Source organism: Polypterus senegalus, chromosome 1, assembly GCF_016835505.1.
Source record: "Polypterus senegalus isolate Bchr_013 chromosome 1, ASM1683550v1, whole genome shotgun sequence".
In the NCBI taxonomy this organism is placed as follows: Eukaryota; Metazoa; Chordata; class Cladistia; order Polypteriformes; family Polypteridae; genus Polypterus; species Polypterus senegalus.
The window spans coordinates 163,309,664-163,323,824 of record NC_053154.1 but is presented as its reverse complement, the minus strand read 5'-3'; the positions used below and the strand labels follow the sequence as shown (position 1 = coordinate 163,323,824).

At 39.9% G+C, this 14,161-nt stretch overlaps 1 protein-coding gene across 2 annotated transcripts in view; it reads right to left on the bottom strand.

Moving 5' to 3' along the window:
- Positions 1-10,547, bottom strand: part of ano7 (anoctamin 7) — a 123,922-nt gene extending 113,375 nt beyond the window's left edge. For both annotated transcript variants that reach the window (XM_039761809.1, XM_039761800.1), the window contains exons 1-3: positions 10,339-10,547; positions 9,903-10,033; positions 5,765-6,035 (exon numbers count right to left, since the gene is read on the bottom strand). The gene's annotated coding sequence lies outside the window, so the exon portion shown is untranslated. The remainder of the gene's footprint in view (positions 1-5,764; positions 6,036-9,902; positions 10,034-10,338) is intronic.
- Between the last annotated feature and the right edge of the window lie 3,614 nt (positions 10,548-14,161).

Sequence of the window (14,161 nt, the reverse complement as noted above, 5' to 3'; positions counted from 1 at the left end):
AATCACATTTGTTTTAAAGTCACATTTTATAAAATCTTGTAAAATTCTACAGGTTCAGAGAGTCAGTATTCTTTAAATCACAAGTGTAATTCAGTATTCTTTGCAGAACATAATACTCCAGTGTGTGTGCTCTAACAACTGAAGACTAATTAGAGTACAAAAAAGTTGAAACTTGTCATTATGTATGGGGTGTTTACAAGTACAGAGCTATGAAACCATTTTTGCTTATGAGGTCTGCACGGGTGTATTGTGTAACTGCTCAGGGTTGCTTAGTGTGGCAGGATTTGAACCGAGTAATCTTGAATTTTTACAGTTGAACAACTTGACAACTAGACTACACAGCTCATTAATTCAATGTATACTTAATTCTGAATGGGTCTACATAAAATAAGGAACCCAAATATTGCCTGAAAGAGCAGTAAATACTGCCACTCATCATTGTCCAGTACACCAATGCTTAAAACTGGACATAGGACTGCTGGGGGAAATAATACAACATCCAATTCCAAAGCCAGTTTAATCTAGCTCAAAGCCGGTCTTAGCTCATCCTTGCATAACTAGATGCAGTGCAGGAACTGAACCTGAATGTGGAGGACTAGGGTCTCATTTGTAAAACTTTATATGGATTGGAGTGTGAAAACATGCACACGCCAGCAAACAGGAAAATGCATTCACTAAAAAACACAGTTTTATTAAACCTGACGTATGCACATTAACCTTTAGAAATCACATTCTCCTTGTAAACACCTCGAACACCACCCTGAAACATCCATTTATGAAGCATGCTAATGAATCTCATACAGAGCATCCTCCCACCTGAGGCTTCGAGATCCCACCACCTGCGATCAACAGTAGCTGACTTTGGTCCACCACTCAAAAAGTAAGATCATGCACAGCATTATAGTGCCTCTACTCGGTGTTCTATGGGCCAGGGAAAGGCATAAGGTGAGCAGCTGCTAATACCTGGCACATGTAATGAATTGATTACTGTTGCAATGAATAGTGCAGGCCATATGAATAACTGAGTTACCTTACCAACAAGCCAGCGACCACATACAGTACCATCACATCTGTCAAAGCTCTTTGTCTCAAAATAAATGAATCACAGGTTGACCCAAGCTACTGAAACACAACATTTGTCAGCCATGTCTTGGCATCACAGATAATTAGTGGCATTCCAATAATGCCCAAGTTAACAATAGGAAACTTCATTCTTCCTAGGTAGCATTATTGCAACATCAGTGCATTAAAGTGCTCCAATTATTTTAGGAGAACTGGACACTGCTGCAAATTGCCTTGATATGTTGGAAGTAACATGTAATACTTTATGTAGGTGGACCCACACCATAAAAAACCTGAATGTGGTGCCTCACCAGGCAGTTGATGGCTTCCAGCACAGCAGGCATGATGAAGTTAAATTTGGCTGAAATATTCCTGACCTGTCAGCCTGGCCTCTGAAAAGTGACAGCAGGTAACCAATATGAACTAGGGAATCCATTCCCGGGCTCCCGCATTCCTGGGAATGAAACTGCTGTAATTCCAGGGAAACAGGGAACGGCCAAGCTTGCATATATAACGTGTACAAATCGATCAAGAAATAAAGAGTTATAGTTGAAAATAATTAAGTGGCACTTTTTTTGGCCCACGGTGTAGTGTGTTGCTGATTAATTCAGTCAACAACAGACCACCAGCAGCAGTCAGTCTCCCGGCTCCAACTAAGACTGAGCACAGTGGACTGGGAGGAGTCTGCACTCTGCAGCTCACAAATGCCGGGACGGGGCAGACTTCATTGACGTCTGTCAGACAACAGCTTTGAACAGCAACTTGAAATTGCAATGCGTCAGTCTGTTGCATCCGCATTATCTGTGCCAAGAAACTTGCATCACAGAATGATGACAAGAAACTGGATGCATCAGTAAAAGCTGAAATGGCGGTGTTTCAGAGCAACGGCAAGCGCGGGCATTGCTTAGAACAAGTGTATCGGTATCTGATGACTGTGCCGCCTACTTCAGTGGAGGCAGAGCGTGCTTTCTCAGCGGTACGCTGGACACGTGGTGCTTTCTCTCGCCCTTATTACCGCAACTAACTAGATACATGTACTTATATGACAGCATGAACTGCTTGTAGATAAGGTTAGTCTTTTATTGGTGTCAACATATTGCAGTAGTTTTATTAAAAATAAGCGTTGGTTGTTCTAAAATCGTTCACATGTGAGATGCCCGTGCATTGTGTCATTCCCAAGAATGACATGCGGGATTCCCGAATTCCCGGGAATGGATAAACCCGTCCCGGAATGAATTCCCTAAAATGAAGTGATGAAAAAACCAAAAAAATTCTTCAGTGCAAATACATAGCGCTGGCCCTCTTAAGAGGAAACTCAAATGCAGTCTCCACATCATATTCATCACTTTTGAGGTGTAATACGTTTGTCATGTCAAATCACATTATGATAATGGCTTGAAGATGTAAATTATTATGTGTACAACTCACCATTTAGCTGGTTTGGCTGCATTTCCCTACATTATCAAGGTTGTCGACATTTCCCAGTTTCTCCTAAATTTTGAGTATGCATGGTCAGAGTTTCTATAAATACACATTTTACCCTTCAAGTTTTCTTTTATATTTCCTGATATGTGCATGGGAAGTTGTGTATACACAATTTGAGCCTCTTTTTGTGTGTATACAAGCTTTATAAATGTCTGTAGAATTACAATACGGATACAGGTTGCAATTTTGCCAAATTACTACTGAATTTTTATTTAAAACACTGGTAGAGTGAGAAAAGTTTCCAACATCATATTAGAAAAGTAATCTAGTTTTGGGTTAACTGGAAGCTAGTGTTTACTGCCTCATCATTAATATCAATTCTAGTCCATAGAGGGGACTTATTCATACATACACACACAGCAAGCAAGGCCAAGTCAGAATCACCCTAACAAAGGTGATTTGAGATGAAAAACTAGAATACCCAGACAAAAGCCCACGCAAACATAAGCAGAATGTGCGGACTCCATAAAGGCAATGACTGGGCTGGGATTTAAACTCAGGATGGCGGGATCTTTAACCACTGCACCACTATGCAGTCGTGCTGTGAAAAATTCTATATTAACAGCGGAAATGACCTGAAGGCCAGATAAATTTGAATATGTACTGTAGGCTCCATACAAATGTTACTCTCACACTGCAAGTCTCATAAAGCTCATTTAAAATTACTCTCTGCTTTTGAAAACAAACTGACTGATGAACCAGCAACATGACTCATTCATGCTAGAAAACAAGATCTAATTCAATATTTCTGCACACTTCTAACATGTTAATAACTTACTTAAGGTCACACAGGGAGTCTGTTTTAACCAAATCTGTATCCTGATAGAATCTATATATATAATTCACTAAGGCAAGACAACCATGAAAAGCACGCCGGAAGGGGTGTGGATTCACTAAGCCGCCGACAAGTGAGACACCTATGGCGCACACAGGAAGGAGCCACGCCCACCAACTCCAAGACCATTGGATATGACGACAACTCGCAGGGCCACTCCCACCAACTCGGACGCGACGACACAGAAAAAATGGCGTCATTTATGTTCGTCTGTCGTAGAGGCCACATGTAGTGCAGGTCAGGTTAATGTCATGTACCTCCGAGCTACATTGACTGTTCATAGAGGCATGTTTCTCGCGGAGGTGAATCGCCATATGCAGCGTGTGAAACGGTTTGCGAGGGGTATCCCATGGGATCCTTAAAACAATCCTTTAAAACTGAGGTTAAAGCACAATGAAGGAATCAGTCTTTAAAAACCAATAAGCCCTGTGCCTCTGTTTCATTACCGTCTCACCTGCCAGCTGACCTTCTCTGTGCCTGACCGGTTCACACAGAGGCAGCGCAGGAGAAAGCCACGCCAGAGGCAGACAGAGGCACACACACAGGCAGCTGGTGGACGGCTCTCCGTGAGTTTCTCTTGCGAGCGGACACATGACCAGGCGGTGTGTATGCTTCGAGAACGAGGCTGGATGCGGCTTGCGACCGGGCACATGAGCAGGCAGTGTGTATGCTCCGAGTGCGAGGGTGGACGCGACAGGACCATCTAGGAAAAATCATGTCGCGGATGTGATTCGCTGTATGCAGTGTGTAAAACAGTTTGTTTGTCGCAGATGTGAATCACTGTATGCGGCGTGTAGAACAGTTTGCGAGGGGTGTGCCTGTGTCTTTCCAGAAGTGTTCAACCATCAATAAATAATTATGAGGCGATTGTTATGCCATGGGTTCACTATTGTGTTGTATTTTGCTCTCTCCAGAGTTCCATCTTTTCATTCACTTACTGTTGTATTCTCACACTAACCTGTTTTAGACAACCGTGTCTTTCCACAAGTGTTTACCATTCAATAAATAATTATGCATGAGATTGAGCGTGTGTCTAGGCGTGGGTAAGCTGTTGAACCCCATTCGGGCTGCAAACCGTGGAATTGCCACTAAGTGTGACTCATACGCTCCCACTGTTTTCGTCCCTACCCTTTGTACACACCCCCCTTCCACACGTTGACTGTTAATAGAGGCATGTTTCTCGCGGAGGTGAATCGCCATATGCAGCGTGTAAAACTGTTTGCAACGGGTATCCCATGGGATCATTAAAACATTCCTTTACAACTGAGGTTAAAACACAATGAAGTGAGCAGTCTTTAAAAAACGAGTTTTTGGTTACGACGCACAACCGCGTGCAGCATAGCAAAGTGTTGTACACGCTACATACAGCAATTCGCATCCGCGACAAACATGCGTCTTCTTAGATGCTCCAGCACTTTGTACACACCCCCCTCCCACCTCGCTACGCCGCATGGACGATTGTGTGTTGGTTCATTCCGCGCATTGTTACAATGTTGCTTTTCTTGCTGATTTATTACATTACCGATTTTGCAAATGTTAAATTTTCTACCTGTGCTTAAAAATTATTCAAAAACCGGCCTGATTATGTGGCGCATGGTACGCCGCGGGTTGGCTAGTAAAATCTAATGCTATATCCTCGTTGCCACAGTGTGGACAGACAGATCTTCAGCTCAGCCTAGTTTGTGCTTTTATAAACATTTCCATTTGATGGTTAATCCTGCACTAAAACAGCCATTTATCCATTATTCTAGATAAGCCTCAGTGTTCTACAGGCCCTGCTTTGAATTTCAGCCTGGTCACAGTCTGTGCAGATTTCCCTAAAACCCAGTGCTACCACAGAACTAAACTGGTCCAGGGTGAATGAGTGTGAGTGTGCCCCACAGAGGAATGGTGCCCCAACTAGAGTACAGTTCAGAAAATTGATAAATAAATACTCAGACTAACAAGATATCTCAAACAAGTGTAGACCATTTAGTTCATCAAGCTTGTTTGTTAAAAGCAAATGAAAGCAACATCAGAAAGTCAAACTTCTGTATACATTCTGATCTTGATTGAAATAATAAAGGCTGCAAGGTTACAACATTTTCCAGCTCTTAACTGGTTACTTTACTCTTACTTTAATACTCTCTTGCTTCCTTTCTTTCCTATAAATCACTACTCTGCACTTTTCCCTGTGAAGGTGTTGCTCCCATAATAACAGACTTGAGCATCTGTGATCATGACATCAGTCCCAGTCCTCAAGAACCAAAATATCAAAAGGAACCCTATGGCAACCGGCCATCATGAAAAATGCCAGCATTCTATAGCATCAGACAGAGTGCACTGTCTATCTTTGTACAAAGCCAACTTTCTTAAATAATAAAGCAAAACAGACATCCTTACCTCTGATGTTACAACTGGACTCGAGGTTAGTGGTCACAGAGGAAGCTCGATGACTGCACTTATTTTGTTCATTCAGGAATTCTGCAAAGACAAACAAAGGCCCATTTCCTTCCAATGCCAGTGGCTGACTAAGAAGTCGCTCTGCAGAGGTCGTGTTGAAAGTCTCCTCTCTTCAAATGGCCCTGCCTTTGTTTAAAGTGAAGGTGTAACTCCTGTTCTCCCAGAGGAAGTTTGCCAGAAACGAGGCAGGGACATCAAGCTGCTGAAACACCTGGAAAATGTGGAATCACTGTCAGACTGAAGACCGGCAACTGGATGTGCAGAGAGCTGTGTGAGGATTTCGGATAAAAATTGAAAAATGCAAAAAGCTATCCTAAAAAAAATATGTCAGGATTACAGTCACATTGAACTTTGGGCTAAGTATCAACCTTTAATTATTTTTATGCATAAGGATATTTAGAGTGCTGGTCCATCCATTATCAAACCCACTTAATCCATTTCAGGAGCACAGGGACTGGAGCCATCCCATAAGTCAGGAACCAACCTCAGTAAATATCCTGTTGAAAAAGTCAATTGTGTTTGCCACACAAAGTTACTGAAATGTGCTTTTAACATAGTACATTTCCATTATTTACTTGTTTAACTATTGTTATGTCTTTTCAAGCATTCCAAGAGGGCTGGCACCCAGTCTAGGGTTGGTCCCAGACTCCAATCTGATATTGCGGTGATTTGGAATAAATAGATATACATAATGGATCAGATCAGAGTTTATCGTCATTGTGTTTTTTCACAACAAACATACTGTATATCAGTAACTACTTAAGTCAATGCCAAATATAGAATAAAAACTTAAACTAAAATATAGTAAATATAACATACAATAACACAGTATAACAAATTTACAAAAAATATGTCCACACTGCATAATTTCTGTTCAAACATTGAACACATATTACATATTTATTGCTATTGAACTGAAAATATATAAACTTTTATGGTACTTGTAATAAGTTAATAAGTTTAATATGTCACTGCGCTCTGTACAAAAATATTTTATAAATCCACTCACATATACAGCTAACACAAGGCCAGATTTAGCACACAGGGGCTCATCATTTAGAACTGCTAGGCATGCATTAGAAGACAAGAAAGGGACAACTGCAAAATGGGCATTGTACTATTTCTGTGTGTCAGTCACCGTGACATTGGATTTTCTTTTCCTTATTTGGAGAGATACCGTCATCCGAGCTTTAAAATCCTTCCAGTGCAGTGACGAAAATGGCAAACTGTATACATCGAGATCCCACTTCGGTGAAAAGTCTTGTCATGGCTTCCCCGTCTGTTATGCAGTATAAATCGTCATAAAAGAAAGCTAAGTTATTTCTCCCTTTAAATATTATATCTACTGTACATAGTTTCGGGTTACTTAAGTCGCCGCAATTAAAAAAAAGAACTTATTCCAACCAGGGAGCTAGCGCCACCTAGAGGAAAACAGTAGTCAAAAAAGGAAATTCATTATTGATAATCTTGACGGGCAGTGTGGCATAGTGGTTGAGGTGTTGGACCTCAAACCCTGAGGTTGTGGGTTCAAATCCTGTTACTGACCCAGTTTGACAGTGAGCAAGTCACTTGACCTGTTTGGGCTCCAACTGGAAAAACAAAGGAAATGTAACCAGTTGTATCATGCAAAGTAAACGTTTTAAGTCACCTTGGTTAAAAGCATCATCCAAATAAGTAAATGTAAATTACTGCACACTTATTAAATCTGCGATGTACTGGCATCCAGGGCTGTTCTTGCCTTGCACTCTTTGCTAGCTGGGATAAACTCCAGCACCCACCGCGACCCTGGTCTGGATTAAGCAGGTTAAAAAAATGACTACTGTGTAAATTGTGGGCTTAATCAGATTTAGAATTCAAATGAAGTATGGTCCTTGGATTCTTTTCCTTTTTACAACATTCTATACATTTTATTAGAATCAAACAACAATCCATACAAGCAAGTCAAGTTTAACAAAGCTAGATTTGGAGCAAATCAACCCCCACCCACTAAAAACTGTTTTCTGAACCTGTTTGTGTGGACATGAATATTTCTTTAATGCCTATTAGACGGAAGAAGATCAAACAGATGATTACTAGGGTGACATGCATCTTTCATTATGTTAAACGTCCTCTTCAAGCAGCGTGTAAATGTCTTCAGTTGCTGGATGCTGTGTTCCTATGATCTTCAGTGTTGTTTAGAGCTCCCTGTTCTGCTTCGGTACAACTGCCACACTAAGCTGTGATACATTAGGTTAATAGGCTTTCCATAGCACACTTGTAAATGTTGATAAGCAGCTTCTGGGGCAAGTTCACTCTCCACTGCTGCCTCAAAATAGTAAAGTCATTTCTGTGCTGTTCTTACTATAATTAAAGGTGTTAGTAGACCAAGAGAGATCTTCAGCAATGATGGAGAATGTACTTTGCAATCACTGTAAATTCACAATGTCCAACAACATCGGGCAACAATTGTTTAATTTGCGAACAAGTAAGCATAAATGTGAACAAAAAATATTGCCATCTATAGCTTGCAATTAATGCCTCTTAAGGGAATCTCTATAATTAGCTCATTCTAAGAGTGGATCGGTAATTGGAAGCTCCGTCCGCATATGCTTGCGTCCAAGAAATGACACCTCCTTCCAGGGTTGACTGACTAAATAACGCTGGGACTGAAAGGAGCGGGGTCTTTCTTGTACACGTCATGTGCCCTCACCTGGCATCTTCTCAGAGCTGTGTCAGGAAGAGACAGAACAGATATTGACAGTTCCCCTTTGTGTCCTGAAATGATATCACCTGCTTGATCTGATCTCTGAAAATGATCCATGACAACCTAGTCAGTCAGTCATTTTCTAAACTGCTTTATCCTGAACAGGGCCACGGCGTGCCGGAGTCTATCTCAGCTAGCATAGAGTGCAAGGCAGGAACAAACCCTGGACAGGGTGCCAGTCCATCGCAGGGCAAACATACACGCATCCCAAACACACATACTAGGATCAATTCAGGATCACCAATTCACCTAACCTGCATGACTTTGGACTGCGGGAGGAAACTGGAGCACCTGTAGAAAACCCATGCAGACACAGGGAGAACAAGCAAACGGGACCTGGGACCCAAACCCTGACCTCCTTAATTTGAGGCAGCAGCACTACCACTGCACCACCGTGTCACCTATTGGCAACTTATAATCTCTAAAACATTTTTAGAATTATGATAATCAAATTAATAGAGCAATATGTAAAAAGTCTGAATTAGCATTGGCTGCCCTAATTTGCGGTATTTATGAGAAATTTAATGATTTACTTTAAGTACATAATAAACAGGAATAGTGACGTATATTTGAAATATTAAAATGTGTGCCTCAATTTAAATTTTTGAAGTGTAAATATTTCTGATTGTAGTAGAAATGTGTCATTTTTCACCCTCTGATAGAGGTCCCTTGTAAAGTATCAAAAATAACATAACATTTGTAATCACTGACCAAGTCTAAACTGATACCCCACATGCTTTGTCAATTTTAATCTTCTGGGAGTGTCTGTTAGAGAGAGCTGGGAAAACTGGTACAGAATCAAATATTCCATTTATGATTAGCAACCTTGACATAGCAAAAAAACAACACTCCATATGAGTATATTACCAGTCCCATTACAGGATGAATCCTTGGGGTCAGATTGATGTGACAAGCACAACTGCAAGTCTGTCTGATCACTTTTTCTGAAGACCTCTATTGGTTTACTCTTTATTATAAGAGTGTAATGTCCTGCAGAGATTATTGTCCAAAAATGGCCTAAAAATGAGCGTCTTTTAAGCCTAAATAGACAAAAATAAAAGAGAAACTCTAAAAAGATCAACATCTTGCATAACTAGATACTGTATCAAGATGAGTCGAATGTTAAATTATATGTGGGGGTTTTGTCATACTTGTAAGTCATGAGACACTAGGCAGAAACAACGTAATTTCAAATCATTCTAAGCATTCATTCTTATGAAAACAGAATAAAATAAATTGTAGAAAACATAAATACTAATTACATAACATTTTCTAGGTATGAATTAATAAAAGCTGTTTTAAGCTAATCTCCTATTATTGTAGCTATGCTCTTACACAGATAGTTGTCCGATTCTAATTGCAGATAAGGACGGTACAGGAAATGCATGGCTGGATATCACTGGCATCCTGTCCAGAGTCATTTTCTGCTTCTGCACCCCCAGTATAGGATATGTCCGGTGTCGCTGCTACTAATGGAAGAGAGAGAGATTCAGAAGAAGGAAGGACAGATCTACACATTTCCATAGTCAGGATTTCAGCTCAAGTGATTGCTTCCATTACAATAACTGCTGAAATAACACTTAAACTACTGTATAAGCACAGCTTTATGAATGCTTAACATCTTCAAGTTTTGAACACAGACATTTTGAGGTAAGGTAGTAATACTGATTAATTATGATGCCGGAGAGTGGTAACATGTTTCATGTTGATAAGCACATGCAGGCAAGAATCTGTACACATGACAATAGCTGACAAAGTGACAATTACTTACCACAAAGAAACAATTATCTTGATAAGCCCATCATGTGACACTCCAAGCAATTTGCAATTGTAAAACAATTTTTTAAATGGTTCAGATGTGCAACCAGCAGTGATGTAACAAGCAACAGCATTTTATAGTTTTGACAATTCTGGAACAGATGACAAATATTCCACTCAGGGCTTCTGTGGTATCAGAAATACTGCAAAAAAACGTATAAAAATAACAAAACCTTAAGCCATCACACCTAGAGCATCAAACAAATCAAAACAGTAATACAAATCATGACAACACACAGAAATGGAACAGACACCATACTGCATATCATAAAGACAGTTGTAGACCAAGGTAGATGTTGCAAACTTGGACGTCTTGATGTAGTGAATCCAGGCAAAGTTAAATAAGATGTGCTTTTCTGCAGTGTTTGATGTCATTTGATAAACTCACACTTTAATGCATTATCGGGCAACCGGTGCAAATTTTCTAAGGGCGCCGCGAAAACTTTTTGTAAAATATTTAAAATTGCTAGCGTTTTTGAACTTTTGGTTGATTAAAAAGATAATGTTTAAAAAATATATATTCTATGTTGGAAAAGCAGATAACGGAACCCTTACGGAAATGAAGTCTAAGAAACGCGAGAGACTTCAAATGATCGAAAAGGAAATGCGCGTCTGTCTTTCGAAAATTGATCCTCGCATCAATCTCATATGTGCTGAAAAGCAATCTCAACGTTCACATTAATTAAAGATTTATCTTTTGATTCCTTTATTAATAAAATGTCTTTCAAACTTATAAAATTAACTGTTTTTATTGGAGATTGTCCATAGATTGTGTCGTCACAACTTTATTTATGGGCAGTTCCTCAGATGCGCCGCGAAAGAAAATTTTTGGCCGCAACTCGAAAAAGGTTGCCTTTCACTGCTTTAATGTAATGCATCTTTGTTAACTCCTTCATTGAGATACTAAGAGATTGAAATAAATGACTTTATATAGACACTAGCCATGTGTGCCCAACTACGTTGCATGTGTTAAAGTTGTCTGTGAAGGGTTCCCTGTTTAAACACAGCTGCCAGTCGTGAACTGGGCCCTTTGTCGCACAGCATTATGATTTTTTATAAGGGAAACAAAATTACAAAAGAAAACCCTTGGATACTGATTCGATAGGAACGGCCTACTCGGAATCACTGTCCGAATCGTAATTATGTGGTGGTGTAGGAGCATTTCTGCTTCTGTCCGTTCACAGTCCGTCTCATTTTCATGATGCATTTGTTTCCTCTCACGATCTCTTCTTAACCTTTCTCCAATCTCGCAGGTTGCTTTGTAGCAATCCAAAGAGTAAGGCAATATACACGGAGCAATGGTTATAAAAGGGGACCCATAGGTATCCAGGCTCTTTAAAGCATAAATAGGGATCACTTCACTGACATTTGAGCAAGCCAAAGTACAACTGTGAGACGTGCAGCACTCGCCGGCTACAAAGTAACAATAATAATTTCCGGAACGTGCTGTTACGTTGTCATTCATTTTACCCACTGTCTTTCTTTTATTCATATGTTACGTAGGCATGTACCTTTTATCTTCAGCAATCTTATTCTCTAACCAGGCCTCAGGAGCTAACCAGCATAAAACTGTCCACCTCCCCTTTCGTTATTCCGGCACATTGTTGACATCCGTGAGTAACAACAACGTACTAAACTGGAAGGTGGTCTACACATGCGTGGAATTTGCGGACAAAGATAAAGATCTAAATGAAGATCTCTTTAGTTAATTTAAAGCACAACAATTTGTTTACTTTGAATGTCTGTGTTTTGAGGTGTGACTGGAGTACTACAGTCTTCAGTAGTACAGTATAAGCCTGGAAGAGATTCTTAATGCAATGCCTATGTTTTAGCTGTCTCTCTACTGCTATCTAGTGCTTCTTCTTCTAATTCGTTCACGGACAAACAAAGATCAAGATCCAAATGAAGATTATATACAGAGATGGTGGTTGATCAGCATGACTAGCAGAGCTGGACACATGAGGTACAGCAATGATCAGACACAAACTAAGCTGCAAATGACAAACTTTACAGTTGAAACAATCTGACCAGACTAAAACCCAAATATTGCATTTTGTGAACAGGCCAGTAAACTTAACATGCATCACAGGTAAATTACTGGAATTATTAAGAAAAAGATTGAGCATTACATGGCAAGAACTGGTATGCTAGTGAACAGCCAGCATAGTTTCAAACAGGCGAGGTCATGCTTTACAAATATGCTGGAATTCTATGAGAAAGCAACACAAGCATATGATGAGATAGTTGAATATGATATTATTTATCCTAATTTTAATAAAGCTTTTGATAAGGTACCACATTAGAGGCCTCTGGTCAAACTAAAAGAAGTGGAACTCAGGTTGTATGGTGTGATTGGTGCAACACTGGTGGAAACCCAAGAAAAAGGGAAGTGTGAAGAACCTGATCAGAACTGGCTGATGTTAAGAGTTTTGGCACACAGGAGTCAGTGCTAGGACTGCTACTATTTTTAATATATACATTTATGTGATCTAAAAAGGAATATGAATAACAAGCTGGTTAAGTTTGCAGATGATTATAAAACTAGGTGAAATGGCAGATAATCCAGAATGCGTTGAATCATTAGAGAGGGACTTGTACAGCATACAGGCTTGGGCAGATTTGTATCAAAAGAAAATTAATGTAAGTAAATACAGAATATTGTATGTACTAAGTAAAAATGTTATAATTGTAACGGATGTCTGAAACTTTAAAATGACACCTTATGGGAAGGGTTTAGGAATTGTAGGAGACACGTGACTATCAACTTCCAGAGTGTTCAGAAGCCATTAAGTAGGCTAGCAGAATGGTAGGTTATTTAGCGTCCTGATGTGTGGAGTTCAAGTCCAAAGAGGTTATGCTCAAGCTTTATAACATACTGGTGAGGCCTCATCTGGAGTACTGTGTGCAGCTATGGTCTCCAGGCTACAAAAAGGACATAGCAGCGCTAGAAAAAATCCAGAGAAGAGTGACTAGCCTAATTCCAGGGCTACAAGGGATGAAATATGAAGAAAGATTAATACAGCTGAGCCTTCTCAGTTTAAGAGAAGAAAGGACAAAATTGAACTGCTCAAAATTATGAAGGGAATTAGCACAGTAGATTGAGACTTTTATTTTAAAATGAATTCAACAAGAACAAGGGGACACAGTTGGAAACTTGTTAAGGGTAAAATTTGCACATACATTAGGAAGTTTTTCTTTACACAAAGAACGATAGACACTTGGAATAAGCTACCAAGTAGTGTGGTAGACAGTAAAACGTTAGGGACTTTCAAAACTAGATGATGTTATTTCAGAAGAATTAAGTGGGTAGGACTGGCGAACTTTATTGGGTGAAAGGCCTGCTTTCATCTAACATCTTGTAATGTTCTGAAATATCATGACCTCGAATTAAACAGTGGTTGGGTTCCCAAGTAGGATGATCCCAATTTATTGCTGAGGATATCTGCAAAGTGCTGAAAGTGTGTGATTATTCCATCAATGAAAATGAGATGACAAAACATATCCTGCTCCTATCCAGCAGAAAAACAGATTTGGTAAGTAGAGCAGGACCATTTCTTATGAAGGGCAGTTGCTGAGGTGGATGGAGCAAGTGTGAGACATCTTTCTTTAGGAAGGTCAGTGACTTCTCAGCCGTGGAGGAAACAGAGAGACATGTGATTCCCTTGGCTCCTCCTACAACCACTTACTGTATTCCCTTCAATTTAGTCCCTATAAATGCGGCCTAACAGTCACATACCGTCCAACTAGTAACATTATCCGTTATTCCAAATTTTTAA